Below are 26,532 nucleotides of genomic sequence, written 5' to 3' on the forward strand. Positions count from 1 at the left end.
AAGCTATCAGCAACATGCGGCACGTGTGAATACCAGGCCTTCCGCGAAATCACACCCTCTTCCCTAAAAGGTCCTGCCCTGGCACCTCGGTGGGCGTGGAGGAGGCTGGTAACGATTAAACGGCAAAACGGAAAGACTCTGCGCTCTTGTTGATCGTTTCGAGCATCAGAGTTGAGTTCTGTCACTGAAAGCTGTTTCTAGGCAGCACAGGCCACGGACCTAGCCCGCAGTGCCCTATGCAGATGTTCTCGAGGGTTGTTAGTGTTTTGTTCGGCGCCCTGGCCTCCTTCTGGGAAGGTTTTTTTTATATAAATTTAAATAACAACAAATATAGAGCCTGCAAATACCGCGGCTCCTTGCCGAAAGAAAACGACTATCTTTTCTTCTTCATGCTCCAGCTGCTATAAACTGTCTCAGCAAAGGGGGGGGCGCACTGGTGCCGGGGTCAGACTTTGGGGATGGAACTGCAGGGCCCCATTTTCAATAAGCAGGAGAGCTCCTAACACAGTGGCGTCACTAGGATTGGTGTCACCCGGTGCGGTAACTCATGGTGTCACCCCCATGGACCTCCTCCCGTACCAGACCATACAGAATCCTTAGTAATGTTTTTTGTACTAATGTTACTCATAAAGCGTAATTCCCATATATCACTGAACGTAATGGCAATAGTAGTGACATAAACAACTAGCAAAATTAAAATTACACCTTTAAATTACAATACCATACGCACAGCCTAAATGTATTTACATTTATACATAGTTTCATGTGGTTAAAGTGAAAATTCACCACTGAGATTAGGGAGCAGAAGGAATATGGCAAGCAGGGCTGCCCCTAGACTGGTTGTAAGTAAGGAGGTAGGCAGGCCAGACTGGCAGATGGGGGTCGGCTGAGGGCAGACTTAGCTTGGTGGGGTGGTGCCCTACTTGCCCTAATTAATGAATCAGCCTCCAGTGGAACTTCAGTGTTGTCCCCTCAGTTATTTTGGGAGTTAATGGCATTCCATATGAGAATCATGGTTCCACGCACACACCCTGCAGTAGTGCAGATTTAGGAACTTTTACTGTTGTGTAATTTTTATAGAGGTGAAAGAGCCAGGCTTATTTTGTCCCTTAATTGCTCCCTTCCTAGGAAGACTTTAGAAAGGTTTAGAGCTTTCCTGGACACTGATAACGCAACCTGAACCTCATGTAACCGGTAGCGCTGGGAAGGACACCGGTCTGAAACCATGGAGAGCCGCTGCCAGTCAGTGTAGACAATCCTGAGCTAGATGGACCAGATGACATAAGGCAGCCTTCTATGGGTGGTATTCAACTCAGTCCTACTCAGAGGAGGCCCACTATAATTAATGGACCTAAGTTACAGTGCAATCCAATATATGTCTATTCAGAAGTAAGCTCCATTAGGTTCAATGGGACTTACTCCTATGTAAGTGTGGATAAGAGAAAAATCAACTCATTTGAAATGTGGTGTTGGAGGAGAGCTTTGCGCATACCAAGGACTGCAAAAAAAGACAAATAATTGGGTGTTAGAACAAATTAAACCAGAACTGTCACTAGAAGCTAAAATGATGAAACTGAGGTTATCATACTTTGGACACATAATGAGAAGACATGATTCACTGGAAAAGACAATAATGCTGGGAAAAGGAGAAGGGAGTAGAAAAAGAGGAAAGCCAAGCAAGAGATGGATTGATTCCATAAAGGAAGCCACAGACCTGAACTTACAAGATCTGAGCAGGGTGGTTCATGACAGATGCTCTTGGAGGTCACTGATTCATAGGGTCGCCATAAGTCGTAATCGACTTGAAGGCACATAACAACAACAAGTGTGTACTGGATTGCAGCCTTAGTCATGTCCATTAACTTCAAAGGGTCTGCACTGAGTAAAGACTAGCACTGAATACCACCCAATACAATTAAAAACAAAATAAAACATTTAAAACAATTGAAACAACTAAAAGCATGTTTAGAATCTTGTTTGGAAGAAGGATTTGGCTAAAATGGGGGGGGGAAGGGCTTTGAGATTCCATTATGGCACTCCCCCTCCAAAATTTCCAGCACTGCTCCCACGTAAGTGTACCTAGGTTTGCAGCCTGAGCAGTAGACCCATTGAAAATATGGGGCATGACTTGATCCATTCAGTTCAATGGCCCTACTTTGAGTAGAAGTGAATTGGCTAAATAAAACACAAACCAGTGCTTTATTGCTGACACGCTTGCCACCCTGGGCTCTTTTCAAACCATTTATTTCAATGCCTCTACTCTGAGTAGGGCTGCTACGCACCCCTCCACTAAGTGTAAGCCCCCGCGGAGCTCAATGGGGCTCCCCACCAGGGAAAGTGAGACTAGGCAAGCAGCAGCCTTGGAGAATCATGACTTACCTGAGCTGGCCGGCTGCTTGCTCGGGGCTGTCCCTAACCCGTAGCGCCCAAGGCCAGCGCATCCTTCTCACGCTTCCCATCACCCCCCCCCACCTTCCTTCCAGCGGGGCCAGGCAGGGCCGCCCGGTCGGCAATTGAATGTGTTTTATGTTTTGTGAATGATTGAGCTGTTAATGTATGTGAGTCTTTAGTTGGAATTGCGTTGTAGTTTTAATATTGTTTGAGTGTATTGAGTGCATGTTTATTGTATTGTATTATTGATTAAGTGTGCTGATTATTTGGTATGAATGTGATCAGGTGTGTGTGTATTGGTGCTTTTATCTGTTTTAATATGTGCCTGGGAGAGAGTATTATACATCAATCGGGGAGACCTTCGGGGGGCCCAATTAGCGTAGTGACGGGTAATGGGAGGTATGGTGTTGTGAGGAGAGCAGGCCAGATAAGGGGAACCCGTCCCAGACAAGTAGTGTCTGTGACCCGTTCCGGTTCTCCTCACATCCCCAGGACTGCTGGTTGTCCTATCAGCCAGCCTTCGGATCTCCATATGCTGTTTTATTTATTTATTTAGTTTAATTTATATACCGCCCTAAGCCCGAAGGCTCTCTGGGCGGTGTACAAAAAGATAAAAACAAGCACAATATATAAATACAATAAATACAATAAATAATAATAATAATAATAATAATAATAAAAAAAAACGAACCAAACAACATCCAAAATATGGAAATGCTGTTTAAAATACACTTTAAAATGCCTAGGAGTATAAAAAGGTTTTCACCTGGCGCCGAAAAGATAGTAGCGTTGGCGCCAGGCGCACCTCATCATGGGGACTGTTCCACAGTTCGGGGGCCACTACTGAAAAGGCCCTGGTTCTAGTCATCACCCTCCGAGCCTCTCGATGGGATGGTACTCGGAGGAGGGCCTTAGATGTTGAGCGTAGTGTACGGGTAGGTTCATATTGGGAGAGGCGTTCCACCAGGTATTGCGGTCCCATGCCGTGTAGGGCTTTATAGGTCAAAACCAGCACTTTGAATCTAGCCCGGAAACAAATAGGAAGCCAGTGCAGGCGGGCCAGAACAGGTGTTATATGAGCGGACCTTCTGGTCCGCGTCAACAATCTGGCCGCTGCATTCTGGACTAGCTGTAGTTTCCGAACAGTCTTCAAGGGCAGCCCCACGTAGAGCGCGTTGCAGTAGTCCAATCTAGAAGTTACCAGAGCATGAACAACTGAAGCGAGGTCGTCACTGTCCAGATAGGGACGTAGCTGGGCTACCAATCGAAGATGGTAAAAAGCATTCCGTGCCACCGAGGCCACCTGGGCCTCAAGAGACAGGGAAGGATCGAAAAGAACTCCCAAGCCACGAACCTGTTCCTTCAAGGGGAGTGTAACCCCATCAAGAACAGGATGAACATCCACCATCTGAGCAGAGAAGGCACTCACCAACAGCGTCTCAGTCTTGTCTGGATTGAGCTTCAGTCTGTTAGCTCCCATCCAGTCCATTATCGCGGTCAGGCAACGGTTTAGTATGTTAACAGCCTCACCTGAGGAGGATGAAAAGGAGAAATAGAGCTGCGTGTCATCAGCGTACTGATGACAACGCAGCCCAAAACTCCTGATGACCGCACCCAGCGGCTTCATGTAGATGTTGAAAAGCATGGGGGACAGTACCGATCCCTGCGGGACTCCACAATGGAGAGTCCAGGGTATCGAGCAATGTTCCCCAAGCACTACCTTCTGGTGACGACCCACCAAGTAGGAGCGGAGCCACTGCCAAGCAGTACCCCCAACTCCCAACTCCGTGAGTCTTCCCAGAAGGATACCATGGTCGATGGTATCAAAAGCAGCTGAGAGATCAAGGAGAATCAACAGAGTCACACTCCCTCTGTCCCTCTCCCGACAAAGGTCATCGTACAGGGCGACCAAGGCTGTTTCGGTGCCAAAACCGGGCCTAAAACCGGATTGAAATGGATCAAGATAATCAGTGTCATCCAAGAGCCCCTGGAGCTGGCCGGCAACCACCCGTTCCAGTACCTTGCCCAAGAACGGAACATTCGCCACAGGTCTATAGTTGTTCAGGTTATCTGGGTCCAAAGAGGATTTCTTCAGGAGTGGTCTCACTACCGCCTCTTTTAGGCAGTCAGGGACCACTCCCTCTCTCAAAGAGGCATTTATTATCTCCTTGGCCCAGCCGGCGGTTCCGGTCCTGCCAGCTTTCACCAGCCAAGAGGGGCAAGGGTCCAGAACAGATGTGGTCGCCCGCACCAGTCCAAGGATCTTGTCAACATCCTCAAGCTGTACAGACTGAAACTCATCCAATAAATAAGGACAAGACCGCGTTCTGGATGCTTCGTTGGAACTCACTGTCATAACATTGGAGTCTAAGTCCTGGCGAATGCATGCGATCTTATCCTGGAAGTGCCTCGCGAACTCATCACAGTTATGAATCCATAATATCCCGAGGGCCAGAATGTAAAAGCCCTCGTACAATTTTAAAGAGCTCCGCCAGGCAGGAGAGAGATGCCTTAATTGTGGCAGCAAAATATCTCTTTTTTGCTGCCCTCACCGCTACTATATACCGCTTAGAAGAAGCACTTACCAAAGCATAATTGCATTCGTCAGGAGTTCACCTCCATCTGCACTCAAGCCTCCTCCTCTCTTGCTTCATCACTCTCAGCTCCACGGTATACCATGGAGCTGTATGAGCTCTACATAGGAGGGGGCGCATGGGAGCGATCGTGTCAACCGCCCGGGTCAGCTCTGTATTCCACAATCCAACCAGGGCTTCGACAGGAGCGCCAGTCTTCTCAGTCGGAAAATCCCCCAGAGCCCTTTGGAAACCCTCAGGATCCATTAGTCTCCGGGGGCGAACCAATTTAATAGGTCCCCCACCCTTGCAGAGGGAAAGGGTCGCTGTGAGCCTAAACTTCAGCAAGCGGTGATCTGTCCATGACAATGGGGTAGATGACAAATCCCCAACCACCAGATCACCATCTCCATGCCCAGTGGTGAAGATCAAATCAAGAGTATGTCCCGACACATGCGTTGGGCCGGTAACAACCTGAGACAGCCCCATGGTTGTCATGGAGGCCATGAAGTCCTGAGCCGCCCCAGATAAAGCAGTCTCGGCATGGACGTTGAAGTCCCCGAGTACCAAAAGTCTAGGGGACTGCAACAGTACCTCCGAGACTACCTCTGTCAGCTCAGTTAGGGAATTTGTTGGGCAGCAGGGCGGGCGGTACACCAACAAAATTCCCAGTCTGTCTCTCTGGCCCAACACAAGGTGGAGACACTCTAAACCAGTCGTCACCTGGACAGGGTGCTTGGTGAGTGAGAAAGAACTCCTATAGACCACAGCAACCCCACCTCCCCGTCCTTCGGTTCTACCATGATGCTGAACCACATACCCAGGTGGGCAGAGCTGGGAAAGAGCAACGCCTCCCTGATCGCCCACCCAGGTCTCAGTTATACACGCCAGGTCGGCAGCCTCGTCCACAATTAAATCATGGACAAGGGAGATCTTATGGTGAACCGACCTGGCGTTTAACAACAGCACATGGAGATCCGAAGGCTGACTGATAGAACAACCATCAGTCCTGGGGATGTGAGGAGAACCGGAACAAGTCACAGACACTACTTGTCTGGGACGAGTTCCCCTTATCTGGCACGTTCTCCTCACAACGCCATACCTCCCATTACCCGTCACTACGCTAATTGGGCCCCCCGAAAGTCTCCCCGGTCGATGTATAATACTCTCTCCCAGGCACATATTAAAACAAATAAAACTCACATATACACACACACCAAGTCACAGACACTCACACAATGCACATTCACACCAATACACACTAAATTCACACACACACACGACATACACACACACAATCCTCACTCATACAACACAACAACATTAAAATAATAAAGTGCCAGTAGTGATGGCAATGTCCACACTCAGGTCAAGGCAATAGCAGCCGCAGCAACAGCGTCCACAACGGTTCTAGGCAAGCGACAGATGACAATAGCAGGTGACAATAGCACACAGCAATCGACCGCAGCAGCTGATAGAAGCAGGCAGCAGATGGCAGCAGCAGATGATAGCAGCAGCACAGTGATGGTATTAGCATCCTCTCCCGAGCGACAGCAACCCTATCCAGGCCAACGACCGCAACAGAGATCCAGACAGCTGGGGCCTGGTCCTGCAGGGTGCCCACGTGCAGAGCAGGAGCCCAAGAAGGAGAGAGCAGAGATGTTGGCCAAGCAGCAGCAGCAAAGCAGGCAGATGGCTCTCCCTCCCTGGGCGGTGATGGTCCTCTTCCCTTGCAGGCACTGGATCTCCCCGTTATCTGTTGTTAAACGCCAGGTCGGTACAGCATAAGATTTCCCTTGTTCATGATTTAATTGTGGACAAGGCGGCCGACCTGGCGTGCATAACCGAGACCTGGGTGGGTGATATGGGAGGAGTCGCCCTTTCCCAGTTTTGCCCACCTGGGTATACGGTTCAGCATTATGGTAGAGCCGAAGGTCGGGGAGGTGGGGTTGCTGTGGTCTATAGGAGTTCTTTCTCACTCACCAAGCACCCTGTACAGGTGACGACTGGTTTGGAGTGTCTCCACCTTGCGCTGGGCCAGAGAGACAGGTTGGGAATTTTGTTGGTGTACCGCCCGCCCTGCTGCTCAACAAATTCCCTAACTGAGCTGACAGAGGTAGTCTCGGAGATACTGTTGCAGTCCCCTAGACTGTTGGTACTGGGGGACTTCAACGTTCATGCCGAGACTGCTTTATCTGGGGCGGCTCAGGACTTCATGGCGTCCATGACAACCATGGGGCTGTCTCAGTTTGTTACTGGCCCGACACATGTGTCGGGACATACCCTTGATTTGATCTTCGCCACTGGACAGGGAGATGGTGATCTGGAGGTTGGGGGTTTTTCATCTACCCCATTGTCATGGACAGATCACCGCTTGCTGAGGTTTAGGCTTACGGCGACCCTTTCCCTCTGCAAGGGTGGGGGACCTATTAAATTGGTCCGCCCCCGGAGACTAATGGATCCTGAGGGTTTCCAAAGGGCTCTGGGGGATTTTCCGACTGAGAAGACTGGCGCTCCTGTTGAAGCCCTGGTTGAACTGTGGAATACGGAGATGACCCGGGTGGTTGACACGATCGCTCCCATGCGCCCCCTCCTATGTAGAGCTCATACAGCCCCATGGTATACCCCGGAGCTGAGAGTGATGAAGCAAGAGAGGAGGAGGCTTGAGTGCAGATGGAGGCGGACTCCCGACGAATGCAATTATGCCTTGGTAAGTGCCTGCTCTAAGCGATATACAGCAGCTGTGAGGGCAGCAAAAAAGAGATATTTTGCTGTCAGTATTAAGGCATCACTCTCCCGCCCAGCGGAGCTTTTCAAAACTGTACGAGGGCTTTTACATCTTGGCCCTCGGGATACTATAGACTCATCTGTAGCCCGCTGTGATGAGTTCGCTGGACACTTCCAAAATAAGATCGCCTGCATTCGTCGGGACTTAGATTCCAATATTATAGCAGTTGGATCCAATAAAGCATCCAGATCACGGTCTTGTCCTCTTTTATTGGATGAGTTTCAGTTGGTGCAGCTTGAGGATGTTGACAAGATTCTTGGACTGGTGCGGGCGACCACGTCTGTGCTGGATCCTTGCCCCTCTTGGCTGGTGAAAGCTGGCAGGACCGGAACCGCCGGCTGGGCCAAGGAGGTAATCAATGCCTCTTTGCAAGAGGGAGTGGTCCCTGACTGCCTAAAAGCGGCGGTGGTGAGACCGCTCCTGAAAAAACCCTCCTTGGACCCAGATAACTTGAACAATTATAGACCTGTGGCGAATGTTCCGTTCCTGGGCAAGGTTCTGGAACGGGTGGTGGCCGGCCAGCTCCAGGGTCTCTTGGATGACACTGATTATCTCGATCCGTTTCAATCCGGTTTTAGGCCTGGGTTTGGTACCGAAACAGCCTTGGTCGCCCTGTATGATGACCTTTGTCGGGAGAGGGACAGGGGGAGTGTGACCCTGTTGATTCTCCTTGATCTCTCAGCTGCTTTTGATACCATCGACCATGGTATCCTTCTGGGAAGACTCACGGAGTTGGGAGTTGGGGGTATTGCTTGGCAGTGGCTCCGCTCCTACTTGGTGGGTCGTCAACAGAAGGTAGTGCTTGGGGAACACTGCTCGACACCCTGGACTCTCCATTGTGGAGTCCCACAGGGATCGGTACTGTCCCCCATGCTTTTCAACATCTATATGAAGCCGCTGGGTGCGGTCATCAGGAGTTTTGGAGTGCGTTGTCACCAGTACGCTGATGACACGCAACTCTATTTCTCCTTTTCATCTTCCTCAGGTGAGGCTGTTAACATACTAAACCGTTGCCTGGCCGCGATAATGGATTGGATGGGAGCTAACAGACTGAAGCTTAATCCAGACAAGACCAAGACGCTGTTAGTGAGTGCCTTCTCTGCCCAGATGGTGGATGTTCACCCTGTTCTGGATGGGGTTACACTCCCCTTGAAAGAACAGGTTCGTAGCTTGGGAGTTCTCCTCGACTCTTCCCTGTCTCTTGAGGCTCAGGTAGCCTCAGTGGCACGGAATGCTTTTTACCATCTTTGATTGGTAGCCCAGCTACGTCCCTATCTGGACAGTGACGACCTCGCCTCAGTCGTTCATGCTCTGGTAACTTCTAGATTGGACTACTGCAATGCGCTCTACGTTGGGCTGCCCTTGAAGATAGTTCGGAAACTACAGTTAGTCCAGAATGCAGCGGCCAGATTGTTGATGCGGACCAGAAGGTCCACTCATATAACACCTGTTCTGGCCCATCTGCACTGGCTTCCTATTTGTTTCTGGGCTAAATTCAAAGTGCTGGTTTTGACCTATAAAGCCTTACACGGCATGGGACCGCAATACCTGGTGGAGCGCCTCTCCCAATATGAAACTACCCGTACACTGCGCTCAACATCTAAGGCCCTCCTCCGAGTTCCATCTCATCGAGAAGCTCGGAGGGTGGTGACTAGAAACAGGGCCTTTTCAGTTGTGGCTCCCGAACTATGGAATGGTCTCTCTGATGAGGTGTGTCTGGCGCCGACGCTGCTATCTTTTTGGCGCCAGGAGAAAACCTTTTTATACTCCCAGGCATTTTAAAGTGTATTTTACAGTATTTTAGCATTATTTTGTATTTTTGACGTTGTTTGGTTCTTGTATTGTTTGTCTGTTTCTGGTTTTTGATTCATTGTACTTATTGTATTTATATATTGTACTTGTTTTTATTTTTATGTACACCGCCCAGAGAGCCTTCGGGCTTAGGGCGGTATATAAATTAAATTAAATAAATAAAATAAGATTGCGCCAGGGAAGGAGAGAACTGCATCACTCCCGCCTCTCCACCGCTGGGCCCCGCGTGGGCGGCTGAACGCTGGCTGGCCCGCCAACAGGCGGGCGTCCAGCCAACCAGCCCTCAGCTGCAGCAGCAGCAGCAGCAGCCACCGCCGCCGCACACAGCCTAAAGCCAGGAGGGATTTTCTGGGTTGCTTTGCGGCATGCCCGGCCTCAGGCTGCTGGAACTGCGGAGAGGGAGAGAGATCGCACCATTCTACCAGCCTGTGAGGCGGCCGGGCGGGTGCTGGGTGAAGAGGGCAGTTGCCGCGCTCGCTCCTCTCTCTCTCTCTCTCTCTCTCTCTCTCTCTCTCTCTCTCCCTTGGCCGCGCCTGCTGCTTCGCGGCGGTGGTGCCTAGGGCAGGGGCGGCGGCTCGTGGTGTCACCCCCGTCTCGTGGTGACACCCGGTGCGGCCCGCACCTGCCGCACCGCTGTAGTTACGCTCCTGTCCTAACACGCAGCAAAACAGACCAGACCTACAACATTTTGAAGTAATACACATAACCGTCTCAACAGTTGGGAAGCCCTTATAAACGCATCAAGTTCAGGGCCCTAAAATGATCTAACCGCATCACCGCGATGTATTCAGTATCGGAGTACTGGAAAGGCTGGGTAAGGATTTGGCGCATGCCAGTAACCCAACAACCTGCCATGCATATTAATATTAATTAACAAGGTAGGTTAGCGGGTTGAGTACAGGTAAGAATCCTGTTGGAGATTTCTATTCCTCCCCCCATTACGCTCTCTGGGTCACTTTCTCACCCTAACCTCCCTCGCAGAATAAAAGCGATCGATAAGACGACGTGCCTCTGGGTGGTTTTTAGTTTTAGTGACACCTCGTCATTGCCAATGGGCCATCGACTATGGATCAATTGTAACCAGTTACTATTACTTATTACAAATATATCCCGCATATCTCCGAAGAGCTTAGGGCGAGAACATGATTCTCCTTTTCTACTCACAACAGCTCTATGAGGTGGGATAGGCTAGGAGTCGGCGAGAAGGAATTTGAGCCTTCGTCTGATTTGGATCCCTAAACCATTCTGGCACTCATCGCTCCCATCCCGGCGGATTAGTAGTATCAATATACCCAAGAGATTTTTTTTACCAGAAGTAAATAAATAGAAGGATCAGACTTCGGTTTGATTCTTGTTTTTTTTCTCCTTTCCATATTTATACACCCTGGCATTGCGTGGGGTAGACATGAGCCATCTGTTGCATGGTTTCACCCTAGCATGCTCACTTGGAAATAGTCACACTTAGTATTTCAATAGTAAATTATTTCATTTTTTTTCTGTGGAGCTGGGTATCATAATACGCAACCAGATAAAGGCGTGTGGGGCGAGAAATATTTAAAAAAGCATATTTAAAGTTTAAAGGGGGAATATGATCTGGATCATGAGTGCTATTCACTTTGCAAACCGGGAAGCAAGGAATTTTGTGGAAGGTATTGTGCAGCTTGTGCAACATGCAACGAAATGTTAATGTCCAAGTACAGATTATAATTGATGTCTTGAACAAATTTCATAATGTTATCAAAACTCATGCAATCCAATAGTAATTTGAATGAGTTACATATAACTTGCTTCCAAGTAAGTGTGCATAAACAGTTGTAGCCCGGAGGCTATAATCCTCAAAACACCTCCCCGAGAGTAAGCTCCTTTGGACACAATGTGACATACTTATGAGTAAACACGCATAGGATTGCAATCCCATTTATTTTAGCGGGAGCTACGAAACGTATGCAATCTCCTACCAAACCGTAGCCAAGTCGCCATGATAGAGTTCACAATTTGAACTCTATGATAATCAGTCCTTTCTTTCCATACTGTTAATCGCTGGAATTTGATCCCATAATGACAAAGCTCTCCTCCCAGAGCTATGCAGACCGCGTTCTTCTGATTCGAACCCGCCTCCCATCTCCGGGAACGCAAGGCGATTGACTGCTGCCGCTGCCAGTCAGCGGTGCTGCGACTGCCGGCGGGCCGGCTGCAGGTGTTCTTTACTTTGCAGCTCTTAGTGGAACCTCGTCTGGAACTGGAGCTGTACCGAAATCTGCCTGCTAGTTGTAGCAGCAGGCAAAGGAACCAGCGCGGCGCCCTGTTGTGTTACAGGTACCTTTTTTCAAGGGCAGAGGGAGAGCGGCAACAGCCTTTGCATCCTTTCTTCCCTACTGTCACAAGGAGGCTGCTCATAAATGGCAGGTTTATTTTTTAGGTTTCTTGAAACTTTTCTGAGTTTTGGCAGTTTAGTTTTGTGACTTACTTATTTTTCATTGTCACAATTATCATGTCTGGAGTAAACAGGCCTAGGTATTTCCTAAGAAATGTTAATAAGATAGCATTTGGTGGGAGTATTCGGAAATACAACGCAAAGCTGCTTTCCCTTTCATTACTATCTCTCCTACAAAGAAAGCTGATAATGTATTAAATATAGTGCGATATGTTTTAATGATGGTGGTTGTTAAAGAGCTGTGGAAGGCTTTGGGGGATTGTGTTGTACCTCATACAAGCAGGATGTGATAAGAGAAAATAGATTTCCTTCTTCTACCTTGTTTTCGCCATAAGAAGAAATATTGTAAGACTGCAGTTGGGAAGATAAGGTGTTTGTGGCCTAGTTTCCTTAGGGGTGTACTATGGATGCTTTTGAGAGGGCTATTGGCAGTTTGTTTTTCATTCATAACTGACCACACCCAGACCCCCCACTGCACAATATATACCAGTATTAGTGAATTCAAGTGTGCTTATTTTTTCTTGCCTGATCTTTTCAAAGATCAAAAATCTGTCTGAGATAACTGTGAAAGAAATGGAACACTTCTAGACCTTCAGACACAACATCGTATTTTCTTTTTGCTTCTTTTCCTACACTGTTTGATCCTTAGAGAGGAAATAGCACTATTTAATCTCAGGAGAATAAAAAATTGATGCAGTGCCATAGACTGGAGAGAACAAGTATTCACACATTTTGGAAATTCTCAAATATCCCTATTGTTTTCTGCAGAATTTTAAATACCTATCTCATACGTTTCAAGAACATACCAACATAACTTTCTAAATGTTGGCTGATAACACATTGTGAGAATGGATAACGTTGATTCTGAAAAGTTGAAGGAAGATGTCCCTAGGGAGGCATGGAAGTTTGTGATGGGGGAAATACTAATTCCCTCAAAATGCTTCCTCTCTGTAGAGTGAGTTTTGTTCTGTTCAGGAAGGAAATATCTAGTTTGCTCATGAGCCCTCAATGCAATTAGGGGCTTTGTGCCCTACTTTATTGTGTTACAAAAGAACCCAAACTTCTGCTGTACTGTTCTGGAGGGGGTTTAGATGAGGAAGAGGAAGCCCTGCCCAGATCTGCCAGCCTCCACTGGTAGGGGAACTCTGCTGCTAGCAAGGAATCCCTGCTGATGAGGAACACTCAAATGTGCCTGTCAAAATGGGTATAAGCTACTACCACCAACATCCTCACCAGTGGTAGCCTACAGAAAACCCTCCAAATGGGGAGTTTGGAGGAAGGGGAGGGGCTGGCACAGGATCAGCTAGATTTATGGATTGCCCCCATTGTTATCAATGTTGGGATTTAATGAATCATTCCTCTTTTCTGCCAATCTCTTGATTTTTCCTTTGCTTCTCCCAGAAAATTCAATGCATGTTATGAGCTCAAGTCTCTCTTTTCTGTTCATTGCTTTTCCAAGGTAAAAGCAAATTGGAGACCTTGCTGATGAGCTTTTAGGATTGGTCTTTACTTTTTCAGAAATGTAGTTTGGCTGGCTTCTGACACTTAACTCCAACAAAAGCCTGGATATATAACTAGTTTTTCAGCTGGCATCAGGAACTGAAAAAGTAGGAGCCAGCCACATCTTGGAACAAGGGAGTTTCCAAGCTGGGGTACCACCACTGAGAAGGTTCTCTCCCACATTGCCACATAGCAGGCCTCATGGTGCCCTGGGCTCCTTCTGGGAGGAAGGGCAGGATAGAAATGTAATAATAAATAAATAAAGGTGGCACAGCAAGGAGAGTCTCCTGAGCAGATCTTAGTAAATGGGCAGATCTGTAAAGGAGAAGACGTTAGCTCAGCTATCCAGATCCCAAATTATAGAGGGGTTTATAAGTCAGTGCAAGAACCTGAAAGTGGGCTTGGTAATATGCAGGCAGCCAGTGCAGTTAAAATTTTTGTATTATATATTCACAATAGGCCACTCCAGAGAGAAGCCTAGCTGCAGGTTTCCAGCCATCCTAAAGGGTAGCCCCACACAGAGGGCACTCCAGTCTTGAGGTTATCTGTATGTTTATCACTGTGGAAAGCCTCTGCCTGTCTAAGAGTGGCCATGGATGGTGAACCAGCCATAGCTGGTAAAAGGCACCCCTGGAGGCCACTTGAGCTTCCAATGAAAACAAGGGCTCTAGGAGCTCCCACACGCTACGCACCTGTTCTTTGAGATGGAGTATAGCCCTATCCAGAACAGGCAATCTGCCCAATTATCAGACCTACCTGCAAAACTCTTGTATTATTTTTTCCAATTTTCTTTCATTTTTTTTTTTAAATCAAATTATTGTCCCTCATCCAGCTCACCACTGCATCCAAGCACGGGTCCATGACCTGTACAGCTTCACCTAAGTCAGTTGGTGCAGAGAAACGGAGGTGGGTATCATTAGGACATGAGTGACACCTTGCTCAAAATCTCCTAATAACACTTGCGAATGGTTTCATATTCATGTTAAGCTAGCACTTCTTGTATTCAGCAGTATGGTGTTTACTAATGGTGGAGGATAGATTACTTCAGCAAGGAGCAATTAAGGCAATAAAGTATGGATTTGTGTACAAGGGAAGTAGCAAACTTGTATATTTCCAAGAGTTCAGAAAGTGTCTGCTTTCTGTGTACTTTGTCATTCTTGATAACCAATGTGATAGCAGTTGCATCCATATATGGTAATGAAAGTGCCAGCCTCACTGACAAGCTAGGTAACTCACCTTTGATCACAATGCTTTATGTATTGTGCCTCATGTGTATTTATATATATTCTGCTCACAGCAAACTGTAATCAGTGTTTCACTTGGAACTTGCAGTGATGAAGTGAAAGGAGCTTCATTAGAGCAAAGTTGGGGAACCTGTGGCCCTCTAGATGTTAATTACTGTACTACAGTTCCCATCATGTCTGACCATTGGTCATGCTGACTGGGGCTGATGGGAGATGGAGTCCAACAGTGTCCAGAGGGCCACAGATTCCTAATACCTGGTGTAAACTTTTACGCCAATAATTTAGCTAAATAGGTAAGGATAAAGAAGAATATGAAACAGGAAACGATTGATTGTGTTGACTGTTACATTAAGTCTCTAGTAGTCTTTCCACTGATTTCCACAAGACTAAGATTTCATCCTTGCATATTAAACCTAAACGGCCCTTACATTACAATCTTCAATAAGATATTGCCCAGGTTCACTAAGTCATGGTAAACCATGATTTATTGGATTGTCAGACCCCAGCCCAGCACCAGCACCATGCTTGTAAACCATATCTTACTGTCATTTTATAAATCTTGGATTATGTTAATTATGGTTTAGTGTTAAACGCAAACCTGGCTGTTGTGTGATTAGCGGTTTCACAATAACTGCCTGGATCTCTGTTCAAGGTCCTCCAAATACATGCTGATATATACTTGCAATAAGTAGTTCTACTCTTTCAGAACTGTACATTATATGGCATGTTTATTTATTTATTTATTTATTGTATTTATATACCTCCCCATAGCCGAAGCTCTCTGGGTGGTTTACAGTAACTAAAACATTAAAAACAAATACACAAATTTAATTTCGTTGAACTAGGATTCTGCAAGGATTTGCATAAAATCTGCCACTTCTTTTGCTCCTCTAGTCTATAAACTCACTATAGATTAATTTAACCAGTTATTCTAGTTGGCTTATTTTTCCTAAAACACACAAACAACAGTGTGACTGATAGTGTTTCTGGAAGCAGAAGTTAAATATGTAACTGTTCTTTCTTGACTATGGTGCCACTTTTGTTCAGAAAAATAAAAACAATAGCAGAACCCAGTTAGCCCATATCATATTCTATACGGTGTATTGCTAACAGTATTCCAGCTTTTCAGTTTTGTGCCGCGCTGATATAGATCTGAAATGAATGTGGTTGCCGTGTGCCTTGTGGCATTCATATATGTGAATGAACCTAGTGTTTATAAAAGATAGCTATCTAAAATTCCCACTGGTATTATACTGTTTTACACAATTTAGTTTTAATTTTTTTCTTATTGCCATTCAAGATTTGCATGTGTGCAGTTCAGTCCTATACACATACCCTGGGAGTAAGTCCCATCGAGTTCAGTGGAACTTACTCTCAGGTAAGTGTGTCTAGTATTGTACCCACACTATAGGGTGTCAAATATTGCTGATTTTTAGGGGAGGGAAGAACATAAGAAGAGCCCTGCTGGATCAGAGGAAAGGCCCAGCTAGTCCACTGTCCTGTTCTCACAGTGGTCAGCCAGATGCCTATGGGAAGCCTGCAAGCAGAACATGAGTGCAAAAGTACTCTCCCAACTTGTGTTCCTTAGCTACTGGTATTCAGGGCCATACCCCCTCCAATATTGGAGAAGTACATAGTCATGATGACTAATAGCTGCTGATAAATTAATGAAGGATAAAGCTGTCTGAACCCCTCTTAAAGCTGGCTAACTTGATGGCTATTACTACAACCTGTGGCAGTGAATTCCATAGCTTAACAATACGCTGTGTGAAAAGGTACGTACTTTCTTTTGTCCTTCTTAAATCTTTCAGTATTCAGTTTAATTGGGCTCAAGTATTATGAGACAGAGAAATTTTCTCTCTATTGACTTTCTACACACCATGCATGATCTTGTATACCGCTATCATGTTCCTCTTTACATACCTTTTCCTAAACTAAAAAGCCCCAAATGTCATAGCCTTTCTTCATAGGGAAGCTGCTCCAGCCCCATTATCATTTCAGTTGCTGTTTCCTGAAACCTTTCCAATTCTCTTTCCAACTCTTATCCTTTTTGTGGTGCGGCAACCAGAACTGTATATAGTATTCCAAATATGGTCACCCCATATATTTATATAATGGCATTATTCAAATCTACGCTGCTTTATTGGGTCTTCTTACTTAAATAAAGCAATTATGGTCAGTGGTGTGGATCCTAACATAAGTTATCTAAAGAAAGTTCACTGGAATAAAGTTTCCCATTCCCTGCTCCCCACTGCAGCCACCTGGCCCCTCTTTGAAAAGAGTTTCCTGAGGTTCAGGAGTCCTGAACAATGTAGAATAAGGTGTGTGGGGAGCTGCTAGGGGAGGAAAATTAGGAGGACCTGTGCCCCCAGCAGTTCTCACAGCCTGTTTCACACTTTTTTGAGGAGGACCCCCTGGTCCTTTGGGGAAGCTTTTCAGGGGGGGAGGTGGGCTTAAATTAATGTATCGTAGGATCTAAGCCAGTACCTCTGCAGTACACATTTTGTGATGTGGCCACCTTTGTGAACTTCGCATGTTCTGTATGTCAATGTCTCCCCATGTTACATAATTACTCATGAACCTTTTAAGTAGAGACCTTATCCTAGTTTACGTCTGTGTTGCATTGGTTTTTAAGATTTTTTAAAGATGTTTTCTTTTAACATGTTTTTAAAGATGTTTTGTTTTAATATATTTTAAAGTCTGTTTATATGATGTTTTAGAGTGTTTTTAGTCTTTTTGTTTGCCACCCTGGACTCCTATTGGGAGGAAGGGCAGGATATAAATTTAATAAATAATCACACAATTGGAACCTTGTCACTATGGTTCAAAACTGGGCTAATGAACCATTCTCTAATTGGACAACAATTATTATCTTGTAAACTGCTTAGAGGTGGTTTTGGTTTCTTTTTTACAATCAAGCAGTATATAAATTTTGTTAAATAAATAAATTATAAATAAATTATCCTTTTTACAATAAAATGCCTGTATACTATTGCTGAAAAGTACCTCATTGTTTCTTAGTTTTTCTTCTATGAGGTATTCTGGCCTTGTACATATGTCTAAAACTGATTAGAGTGAAGAAGATGTATTTCTGCAACTCATCAGTAAGACATAAGAATAATAATTTAGGGATGTATCAAGTCTCTGCAAAAGATCAAACCTAAATTGTTGCTTGGAATGTACATCTGTGTGTGTGGTAGAGGGCAACCTAGGAACCTTCACCCAGGTACAGTTTTATTATTACCAGCTATACGTGTGAGCTAAATAAATCTGTTCCACAGTCAGTCAGTTTTTCTAGATTAATTTAACTGAACTACTTAACAGCCTTGTTTATTGGGCAGTGCCTATAATAAAGTAATAAATTTGACATCTGTGTAACAAGAAGGTTGTATTTATCCAAATGCTACATTTTGAGTCATGAGCTATCTCTGGTATTAACCTGAGCTGTTCCAATTAATTCCAAAGGCATATTTACACAATAGAGTTAAACTAGTTCCACAGTCATCCCCTCTTCCTGGAAAACTGTTAGTTGTACTTCTGTGTGGGAATTAGGGAGGGGGGATATCTAACAGAAAGCACCCAACTATAGTATAAGTCTATACATATCTGTATCGAAGTACTATTTTGATGGACCTTACTTGCACGTAAGTGTGAATAGGATTGCAGACTGTAAGGACACTTATTCAATAAGAAAGAAGCAGCACGCAGGACTAATCCACTTTAAAATGGCTGCATTATGTGATCCAAAAGATACAAGAAACTTCTGACTTTGCAACGGATTCTAGGGAGTCCCTCTCATATCACAGGCAAGTAATTTGAGGTGTGGAGTTCAAGTACTTTTTGAAATGTAGCACAAGTGTGAAAATCCTTTTCAACCAAAAAAAGGCCACAGAACGTTGGGGAGTTTTCAGATGTGCTAACATCAGTACAATTATAAACTGCTGACTAATTAGTGTTTGAGATATATATCAATCCTCAGTGTTGGCTTGCTGCCATTCAATTCACATTCTTAGATATGCTCAATGTGTAATTTCTGCTTGAAAGTGCACTGCTTTTGCACAACCTTTTCCTGTCATTAACATCCTCTTCCTTTATCACAGCTTCTGGGATCTAATTTTGCTGCCAAATGTGTTCTTCACCAAAATCATGCTGTTTAGTAATGTTAGCCTGTAATTTTCCTAATAGCTTTACATTTATAGACATGTTTTCTTGCTGGAAGCTTCAAGCTCTATTATGAACCACAGATGTTCTCTCCCCACTCCCATCTCTTTTGTATCTATTACATCTACTTCCCCGCTATGATCTCTCAGTGCACTCTCTGTGGCTGCTTCTTGATCACAGCCTGTCAATGCCACTACTGTTGTTTCCCAAAGTAGGTCAAGAGAAAGTAACATGAGGTCCTGCATCCCCAAGAGGGCTGAGTGTACTGTTTCTGTGGTTCTCCTTGTCTCTCCTAGCAGGGGGTTATAGAACAGAATCTGAAGACTCATCCTTTGTAAAAAGAACAGTCTCCCACATTGCAGCAAAGTGTGTTACATTTAGTGATAAAGAAACCATAAGTGTTGCATTCCTCAAAATTATTTTATATATGAATGATCAGGAATGTGTAACTAGTTGCTAGGACCTGTTAGAATTAGTTCCTCTTCTGAATGTAGTAGAAGTAGTTTCCCTGTCATCTTACTATAGCATTATAGGGGGCTTTTCTCATATGCAAGCAAATATAAAAAGCAGACCATTAAGTACAGGAATTAAAAATTACCCAGCTGCATCAGTGATGCCTGTCACATATAAATGCATGTATTATGTGCAGTCATAATTAGATGCACCACTCACATGTAGTGTTAGCATTCCAGTAATTAAATTGGCAGCTTAGTTCAATGGATGGGTCAGTGTGTGTTGCAAGTGCATTTCAAAGTTATGAGGGGCACTTGGAATATTTATGGAGTAAACACTTCACTTACAGCCCAAGGTGCATCTGTTTTAGGGCTCATCTATATGGGAACATTTCTTCATAGCAAATACACTGCTTTTACCTTTGTTATTGATTTGCACCGTATGCAGTAAGTGCTCCATGCCAGCTGGAAACACAGATGTTTCTGTTCACATCCTCTATGAAGGATCAATCACGCAGTTTCCTATTGACCACACCCTCTAATTTACATTTGCACTCCCTCTGGTTGCTAGGTAACAAAGCATGCTCAGCCTGCAGTAGGTTCCTTTAAAAAAAAACCCGGAAGTGCAATTATTTCTATTTTCACTGCTACAATACAGCTGAAATACAAATCTTTGTTTGAGCAGTGTTATGCTCTTGTGCACAAGCTAGGGGGAAAATAAAAATAATGCCACCATTTGCAGCAACATAAAAAAGGCCAGCAGAATGGAGGAGATCAGCAGAGAGTTGTTTGTCAGCCTATTGCAAACAAAATGAACAAAAGGAGGAGATAGTGGGAATGGAAAGGGTAATGATTGACACACCCATCTGAAAACAGTGAAGCAAAGCACCTACAAAGGGGAGCACAGCACAGTGGAGACATATTTTTCCCCGTGTCTCGTATTAGCAGCAGATAGGGAAAACTGTGGTAGCTTCTGTTAGCCAGTAACATCAAACCATGTGAATCAAAAGGAGATGTGAGTAGCACCAAACACACTGTAAACCACCATGTAGATGAGTCCTTAGGAGTGTACACACTGCCTCTTTTGGATGGGTGATAAGAATGTATACCAGATGATGGCATATGATTCAGAGGTTGGAGAGAGAATAGTGGGCAAAATGGGATTATAAACCAGAGCCATAGAACTGGCCTAATAAATGTATGACCAACATTAGTTACTTTTAATGTTATTGCTTCTGTGTGAGGCAAGGTTATAACATTTCAGTTTTTTAATTTTAGAAAAAAGGCCAGTGGAAAAGGACATGAAAGAGGTGTATAAGGTTATGCATGGTGTCGAGAAAGTAAACAAAGACAGGATTTCCTACATTTCTCATAGTACTAGAACCCAGGGTCATCCAATGAAGCTGAATGTTGGGAGATTCAGGACAGACAAAAGGAAGTAGTACTTTACACAGACAGTGCATGTTCAAACTATGCCACAAGATGCAATTATTGGCCACCAACTTGGACAGCCTTAAAAGGTAATTAGCTTTATCCTTCGTTAATTGGTTTCTCAGTGGCTACTAGTCACAATGACTATATTACCTCCTTCATCAAAGGCAGCATAGCACTGAATATCACTTTCTGGAGATCATGAATGGAAAGTGCTGTTGTGTTCACGTGTTGCTTTCTGGGAGGCATCTAATTGGCTGCTGTGGGAAGCAGTATGCTGGATCAGATAGGCCTTTAGCCTGATCCAGCAGGTCTCTTAATAATAATAATAATAAAATTTAATTTTTGTGTCGCCTATCTGGCCGAAGCCACTCTAGGCGATGTACAAACTAAAATTCAGTAAAATACAATAAAATGCAGATAAAATACAATGAAGTCATTAATCACAGCAGCATGAGATCAGTTAGGGCAATCAATAGATAATAAGTATCCCAAAAAAGTTAGCCCTCTCCAGAAATCCTAAAGGCCTGTCCAAAGAGCCAAGTTTTTAAGGCCTGGCAGAATGTATCCAGGGAAGGGGCATGGCGAAGATCGAATGGGAGGGAGTTCCAGAGAGTGGGGGCCACCACTGAAAATGCCCTCTCTCTAGTCCCTACCAACCTAGCTGTTTTCGTTGTTCTTAATCTGGGATCAAGCATTGGTGAGAAATTGTACCTTCACATTTTGCATTGTCCTGTTCCACACTTAACAGCTACTTGAAAAATTAATTTGGCCGCTCCAGATTGTACTGGTGTTGCAACAAATTATTTGTTGATTAATTCAGCTGCTTGTTGGATGCATTTCTCAATGTGGATTGAATTCCCCATTGCAAACAAAGAATGAATCTGTCCTCCACTTTTCATACTATAATCCAAAACTGCTGTTGCTCCCTGTGATCTGTCACAAGATGTTGTGATGGTCACAATCTTTAAAACTCATTGAACAAATTTATGGAAGCTAGGTTCATAAACTGTTGTTAGCTAAATAAATTCTCCATGTTCAATGGTAGTATACCCCTGAATATTGGGCAATAAATAGGGAAGGGCTGTCTTCTTCCCCGTTTACAAATAGGAAAGAAAACAACAGCCCTTTACTATTTATTTAGGTGGCGTTTAAGTGATTAATGTGGGAAACCAGATGCTGGACTAGATTGACTTTGGTCTCATCCAGCAGAGCTGCTCTTATGTTAAGTATTTCCAGGCTGTACTGTTTTAATAACTGGAATGCATGTAAAAAGAGAAATCTTAGTCCATTATGAAAGTAGTTTCTAACCCATAGGTGACACTGCCCTTATCCCATTGTTGACTGTGGGATAGGGGCAGTGCTACCTAGTGGTTAGAGACTACATTCATAACTACGTTACAGTTTCACTATAGACAAACATGGATGCTTGTGCAACATTGTACCTAGGAAGATTCCAGGCATAATTTGCAAAAATGCCTGTTCTTTGCCCCCTCCTGCAACTATAAAGCCTTGATATCTTGGCACAGGAACAAGCTGGTTTTCGGGTTGGCCATTCCACTATTGATCAAGCACTGGTCTTGCACCATCTGGTAAATAAGTACACGGACAAATCAGGAACTGCTCTCTATACAGCTTTTATAGATTTAAAGTCGGCTTTCGATTCAATATCTAGAACTCGACTTTGGGAGAAACTTTTTAATACAAATATAGACAAGCGATTGTTAATGTTAATTCGTGGTTTATATGAGAAGACATCCCTGCGTGTTAGATGTAATAGTAAGGGTCATCTCACTAATCCCATTTTTACCTTTATAGGGGTTAAACAGGGATGTATCCTTGCCCCGCTACTTTTTAATATATATATCAATTCGATTGTTCACAGTCTCTCTCTAATCCAATCACACCCGCCCAGACTAGCTGAACATTCAAGAAATGTTCTCTTATATGCAGACGACATAGTCTTGATGGCCAGAACTCAGGTAGGATTAAGACGGTTATTGGCTGCGCTAGCTAAATTCTGCTCCGAGGAATATCTAGAAATAAATTATGATAAAACTAAAGTTATGATTTTCACCAAAAAACGCTTAAAACATTGCAAGTGTCTGCATTTCGATATTTGGGGATGATTTTCCAATCGTCTGGAGCGTGGCAACTGCATATTAAAACGGGGGTTGCAAAGGCGAAAAGAACGTTGAAAGCCCTTCTATCCTTCTATTTTAACAAAGGTGGGCAATTCCTCCCAGCAGCCATAAAAGTTTTTGTGCTAAAAATTGTACCCCAATTACTATATGGGATCCAGGTCAGTACTTGTGAAAATTATACTCTGCTGGAGGCTGTCTGAAATAGTTTCCTAAGAACCATACTTGCGGTGCCTTCGTGCATACATAGTTTTATTTTAAGATTAGAAGTAGGATTGCCCTCAATCGAATTTCAAATATGGAGCTACAAAATATGTGCCTGGTTAAAAATATTATTTAACCTGTTAGGACTGGCGCCCTATATTCTATTAGACAATTTCCAATCTACCTGGAAGAGAATGTTACTAGATAAAATTACTAAATTAGGGTTCTCTATCCCAGTAATACTAGAAATGGGCTATATAAAAGCTAAATCGAACATTTTGCTCCGTCTTAAAGACGTAGACTATCAGCAACTTCTAATGCTTGTAACTAAGCAGAAGTACAATTCAAACCCTTATATGCCCATGCGATATCTAACAGAACTTACAATAGCTAAATATCGTAAAGCTTTTACATTGGCTAGGTTTAACATCCTCCCGTCAGCTCTTCTTGAAGGAAGATTTAAGAAAATCCCATACAATGACAGAAAGTGTCCATGTGGGGAAGGAACGGTAGAAACGGTGTCACATGTTCTTTTGCACTGTCCCTTTTATCGAGATCTTAGATCGCAAGTAATATCCCCTATTTTACGATCTATACCGGGCAGAAATGAAGGTTTTTACGTGGATTATCTTCTTGCTGATAAACAACCAGATGTTACTAAGAAAGTAGCAAAATATTGTGTGGCGGCTATTGCCTGTAGAAAACAAATGATAAACTAGATATACAATTAATTTTTAAATTCTTAACTTTTTAGATTTTTAAGTTGTCTTAAATTTTTTAATGAATTTTACTGTATGAATCATGCTATATGTTTGAATTAGTCTGTTTTCCATCCCAGTGTTTTCTACTTTTGTATGTTTTCCTCTTGTATTGGTCTTCGACCGTAATAAACAGTATTCATTCATTCTTTCCTCTTGTAGCTTCACAAAGTTATCCAAGAGCTAAAACAGGTCAACAAAAGGCCTGTGCAGTGTACCTGCTACTTCCTGGCCTGTATCATTTCATACAGCAAGTGGTGGAAAGGCTAATCTTCTTCCCGACGTGCCGAGTTTATGTACTGTGTAACCTGTTTTATATGGAGGAGTGTTTTTGATAATCCATCATCTACAACATGAAATAGGACAGATAAATCATGTGTGGCTTCTCCTTATTCCCATCCCCCCTTAAGCTCTAAGGAAAGAGTAATGAACCCATTTTACTTTAATGAGCAACATACTGGGTGCTGCCTGCCAGGGGTGGGTGGGGTCAGGCAAAAAGTGGGTGGGGAAGAGGTAAAGATGGGCACAGAGCAGAAGAAGCAGTGGCAGCTTGCTGGGTGAGGCAGAACCACAACACAGAAGCTTCCGGGCAAGTGGGTCACTGTTACTAACCAAGATGGAGAAGGGCAAAGCTGTGGGGAGGTTGGTGCAACTGCACTGGAGGAGTCAGTCTGGTGCTTCTGTCAGTGCATTTGCTGTACACCACCCTCCCCGCCTCCTGCTTTGGGGGAGGGCAGCTGATTTTCATTAGTAGAGCTAGCACCAGGCTTCACTGGGCCCACAGCACAGTTCCCACCCATCCTCAATGTGGCTGCACTTTTATTTTGCCACTGGTGCCATGATAGCAGCAGCACTACCACTTACTGTTGTCCTTGCTGGCACCCTGGGTGGTGACCAACCACCATTTTAATTTACCCAGAATGTAATGCCCCTGCCCATAGATATATGAAACAAGTTTTTATAGGCCCCTTCCAACTCTACTATTCTATATGATTAGATCTGTGGGCCGGGACATTACATTTTGGGTACATTTAAATAGTCAGTGGCCACCGTGGATGAGAGCCAAGCCTGACACCCATTCAGAAGTGGCACCACTGCCCAGCCACCATTAAAATAGCTGTCCATGAGCCTGGCAAGAAGGGCAGAAAGTGGTAGCAGGGCTGGGCTGAACCAGCGGGGGGCCCTCCTGAGCTCCTGGGGCCCTCAGCCAGTGCTCAGTATGTCCAGCTGCTGGCACTGGGCCTGTTCAGTAGAGTCAGTTGGTCTCCTTTGGTCTCCTTTGTGAGGAAGGGTGGGATACACATTTAATTAATAATACAATCAATGCTTACTTGTGTTTAACATCCCATCTAGTTGAAGCCCATGTCAAAATATGCCCCCTGTTTAAAAATTATTTGCAAACTAGGAGCATATATCATGTATTCAAGTCCCCTCCATGTCTTTGGAACATAAAGGTTACTATTCTGAAAATACTAACATGGAACTAAATCCTGCTGAAATAATATAACAGGTATCTGAGAGAATAATCGTAAGATTATTACGATTGCATGAGAGTCCCCCAACCCTCTAGAGCAGCTCTAGAGGGTGGGGAGAGCTGCAGGAGAATCACAGAATAGTAGAGTTGGAAGGGGCCTATAAGGCCATCAAGTCCAACCCCTTGTTTAATGCAGGAATCCAAATCAAAGCATTCCCAACAGATGGCTGCCCAGCTGCCTCTTGAATGCCTCCAGTGTCGGAGAGCCCACTACCTCTCTAGGTAATGGTTCCATTGTCATATGGCTCTTAACAGTTAGGTAGTTTTTTCTGATGTTCAGTCAAAATCTGGCTTCCTGCAACTTGAGCCCATTATTCTGTGTCCTGCACTCTGGGACGATCGAGAAGAGATGCTGGCCCTCCTCTATGTGACAACCTTTCATGTACTTGAAGAGTGCTATCATATCTCCCCTCAGTCTTCTCTTCTCCAGGCTAAACATGCCCAGTTCTTTCAGTCTCTCCTCATAGGACTTTGTTTCCAGTCCCCTGATCATCCATGTTGCCCTCCTCTGAACCTGTTCCAGTTTGTCTGCATCCTTCTTGAAGTGCAGAGACCAGAACTGGATGGACGCAGTATTCAAGATGAGGCCTAACCAGTGCTGAATAGAGGAGAACTAATACTTCACGTGATTTGGAAACTGTACTTCTGTTAAAGCAGCCTAAAATAGCATTTGCCTTTTTTGTAGCCACATCGCACTGTTGGCTCATATTCAGCTTGTGATCAACGACAATTCTAAGAACCTTCTCACATGTCGTATTACTGAGCCAAGTATTCCCCATCTTATAACTGTGCATTTGGTTTCTTTTTTCTAAGTGTATAACTTTCTATTTATCCCTGTTGAATTTCATTCTGTTGTTTTCAGCCCAATGCTCCAGCCTATCAAGGCCCGTTGAATTTTCTTTCTGTCTTCCACTGTATTAGCTATGCCCCCCCAATTTTGTATCACCTGCATATTTGATAAGCATGCTCTGTACCTCCTCATCCAAGTCGTTAATAAAAATGTTGAAGAGCACTGGGCCCAGGACCGAGCCCTGTGGTACCCCACTTGTTACATCTGCCCAGTTTGAGAAGGAACCATTGATAAGCACTCTTTGAGTATGATTCTGGAG

At 44.4% G+C, this 26,532-nt stretch overlaps 1 protein-coding gene across 2 annotated transcripts in view; it reads left to right on the forward strand.

Annotated features, from left to right (window-relative positions):
- Window positions 1-11,726: 11,726 nt before the first annotated feature.
- PLS1 (plastin 1) overlaps window positions 11,727-26,532 on the forward strand; it is a 90,801-nt gene continuing 75,995 nt past the window's right edge. The window contains exon 1 of one of the 2 annotated variants that reach the window (XM_061636931.1): window positions 11,727-11,880. The gene's annotated coding sequence lies outside the window, so the exon portion shown is untranslated. Of the gene's footprint in view, window positions 11,967-26,532 lie in introns of both variants that reach the window. The other variant, XM_061636932.1, reaches the window with a different exon arrangement.

The sequence above is a fragment of the Rhineura floridana genome, chromosome 7 (assembly GCF_030035675.1).
Source record: "Rhineura floridana isolate rRhiFlo1 chromosome 7, rRhiFlo1.hap2, whole genome shotgun sequence".
Classification (NCBI taxonomy): Eukaryota; Metazoa; Chordata; class Lepidosauria; order Squamata; family Rhineuridae; genus Rhineura; species Rhineura floridana.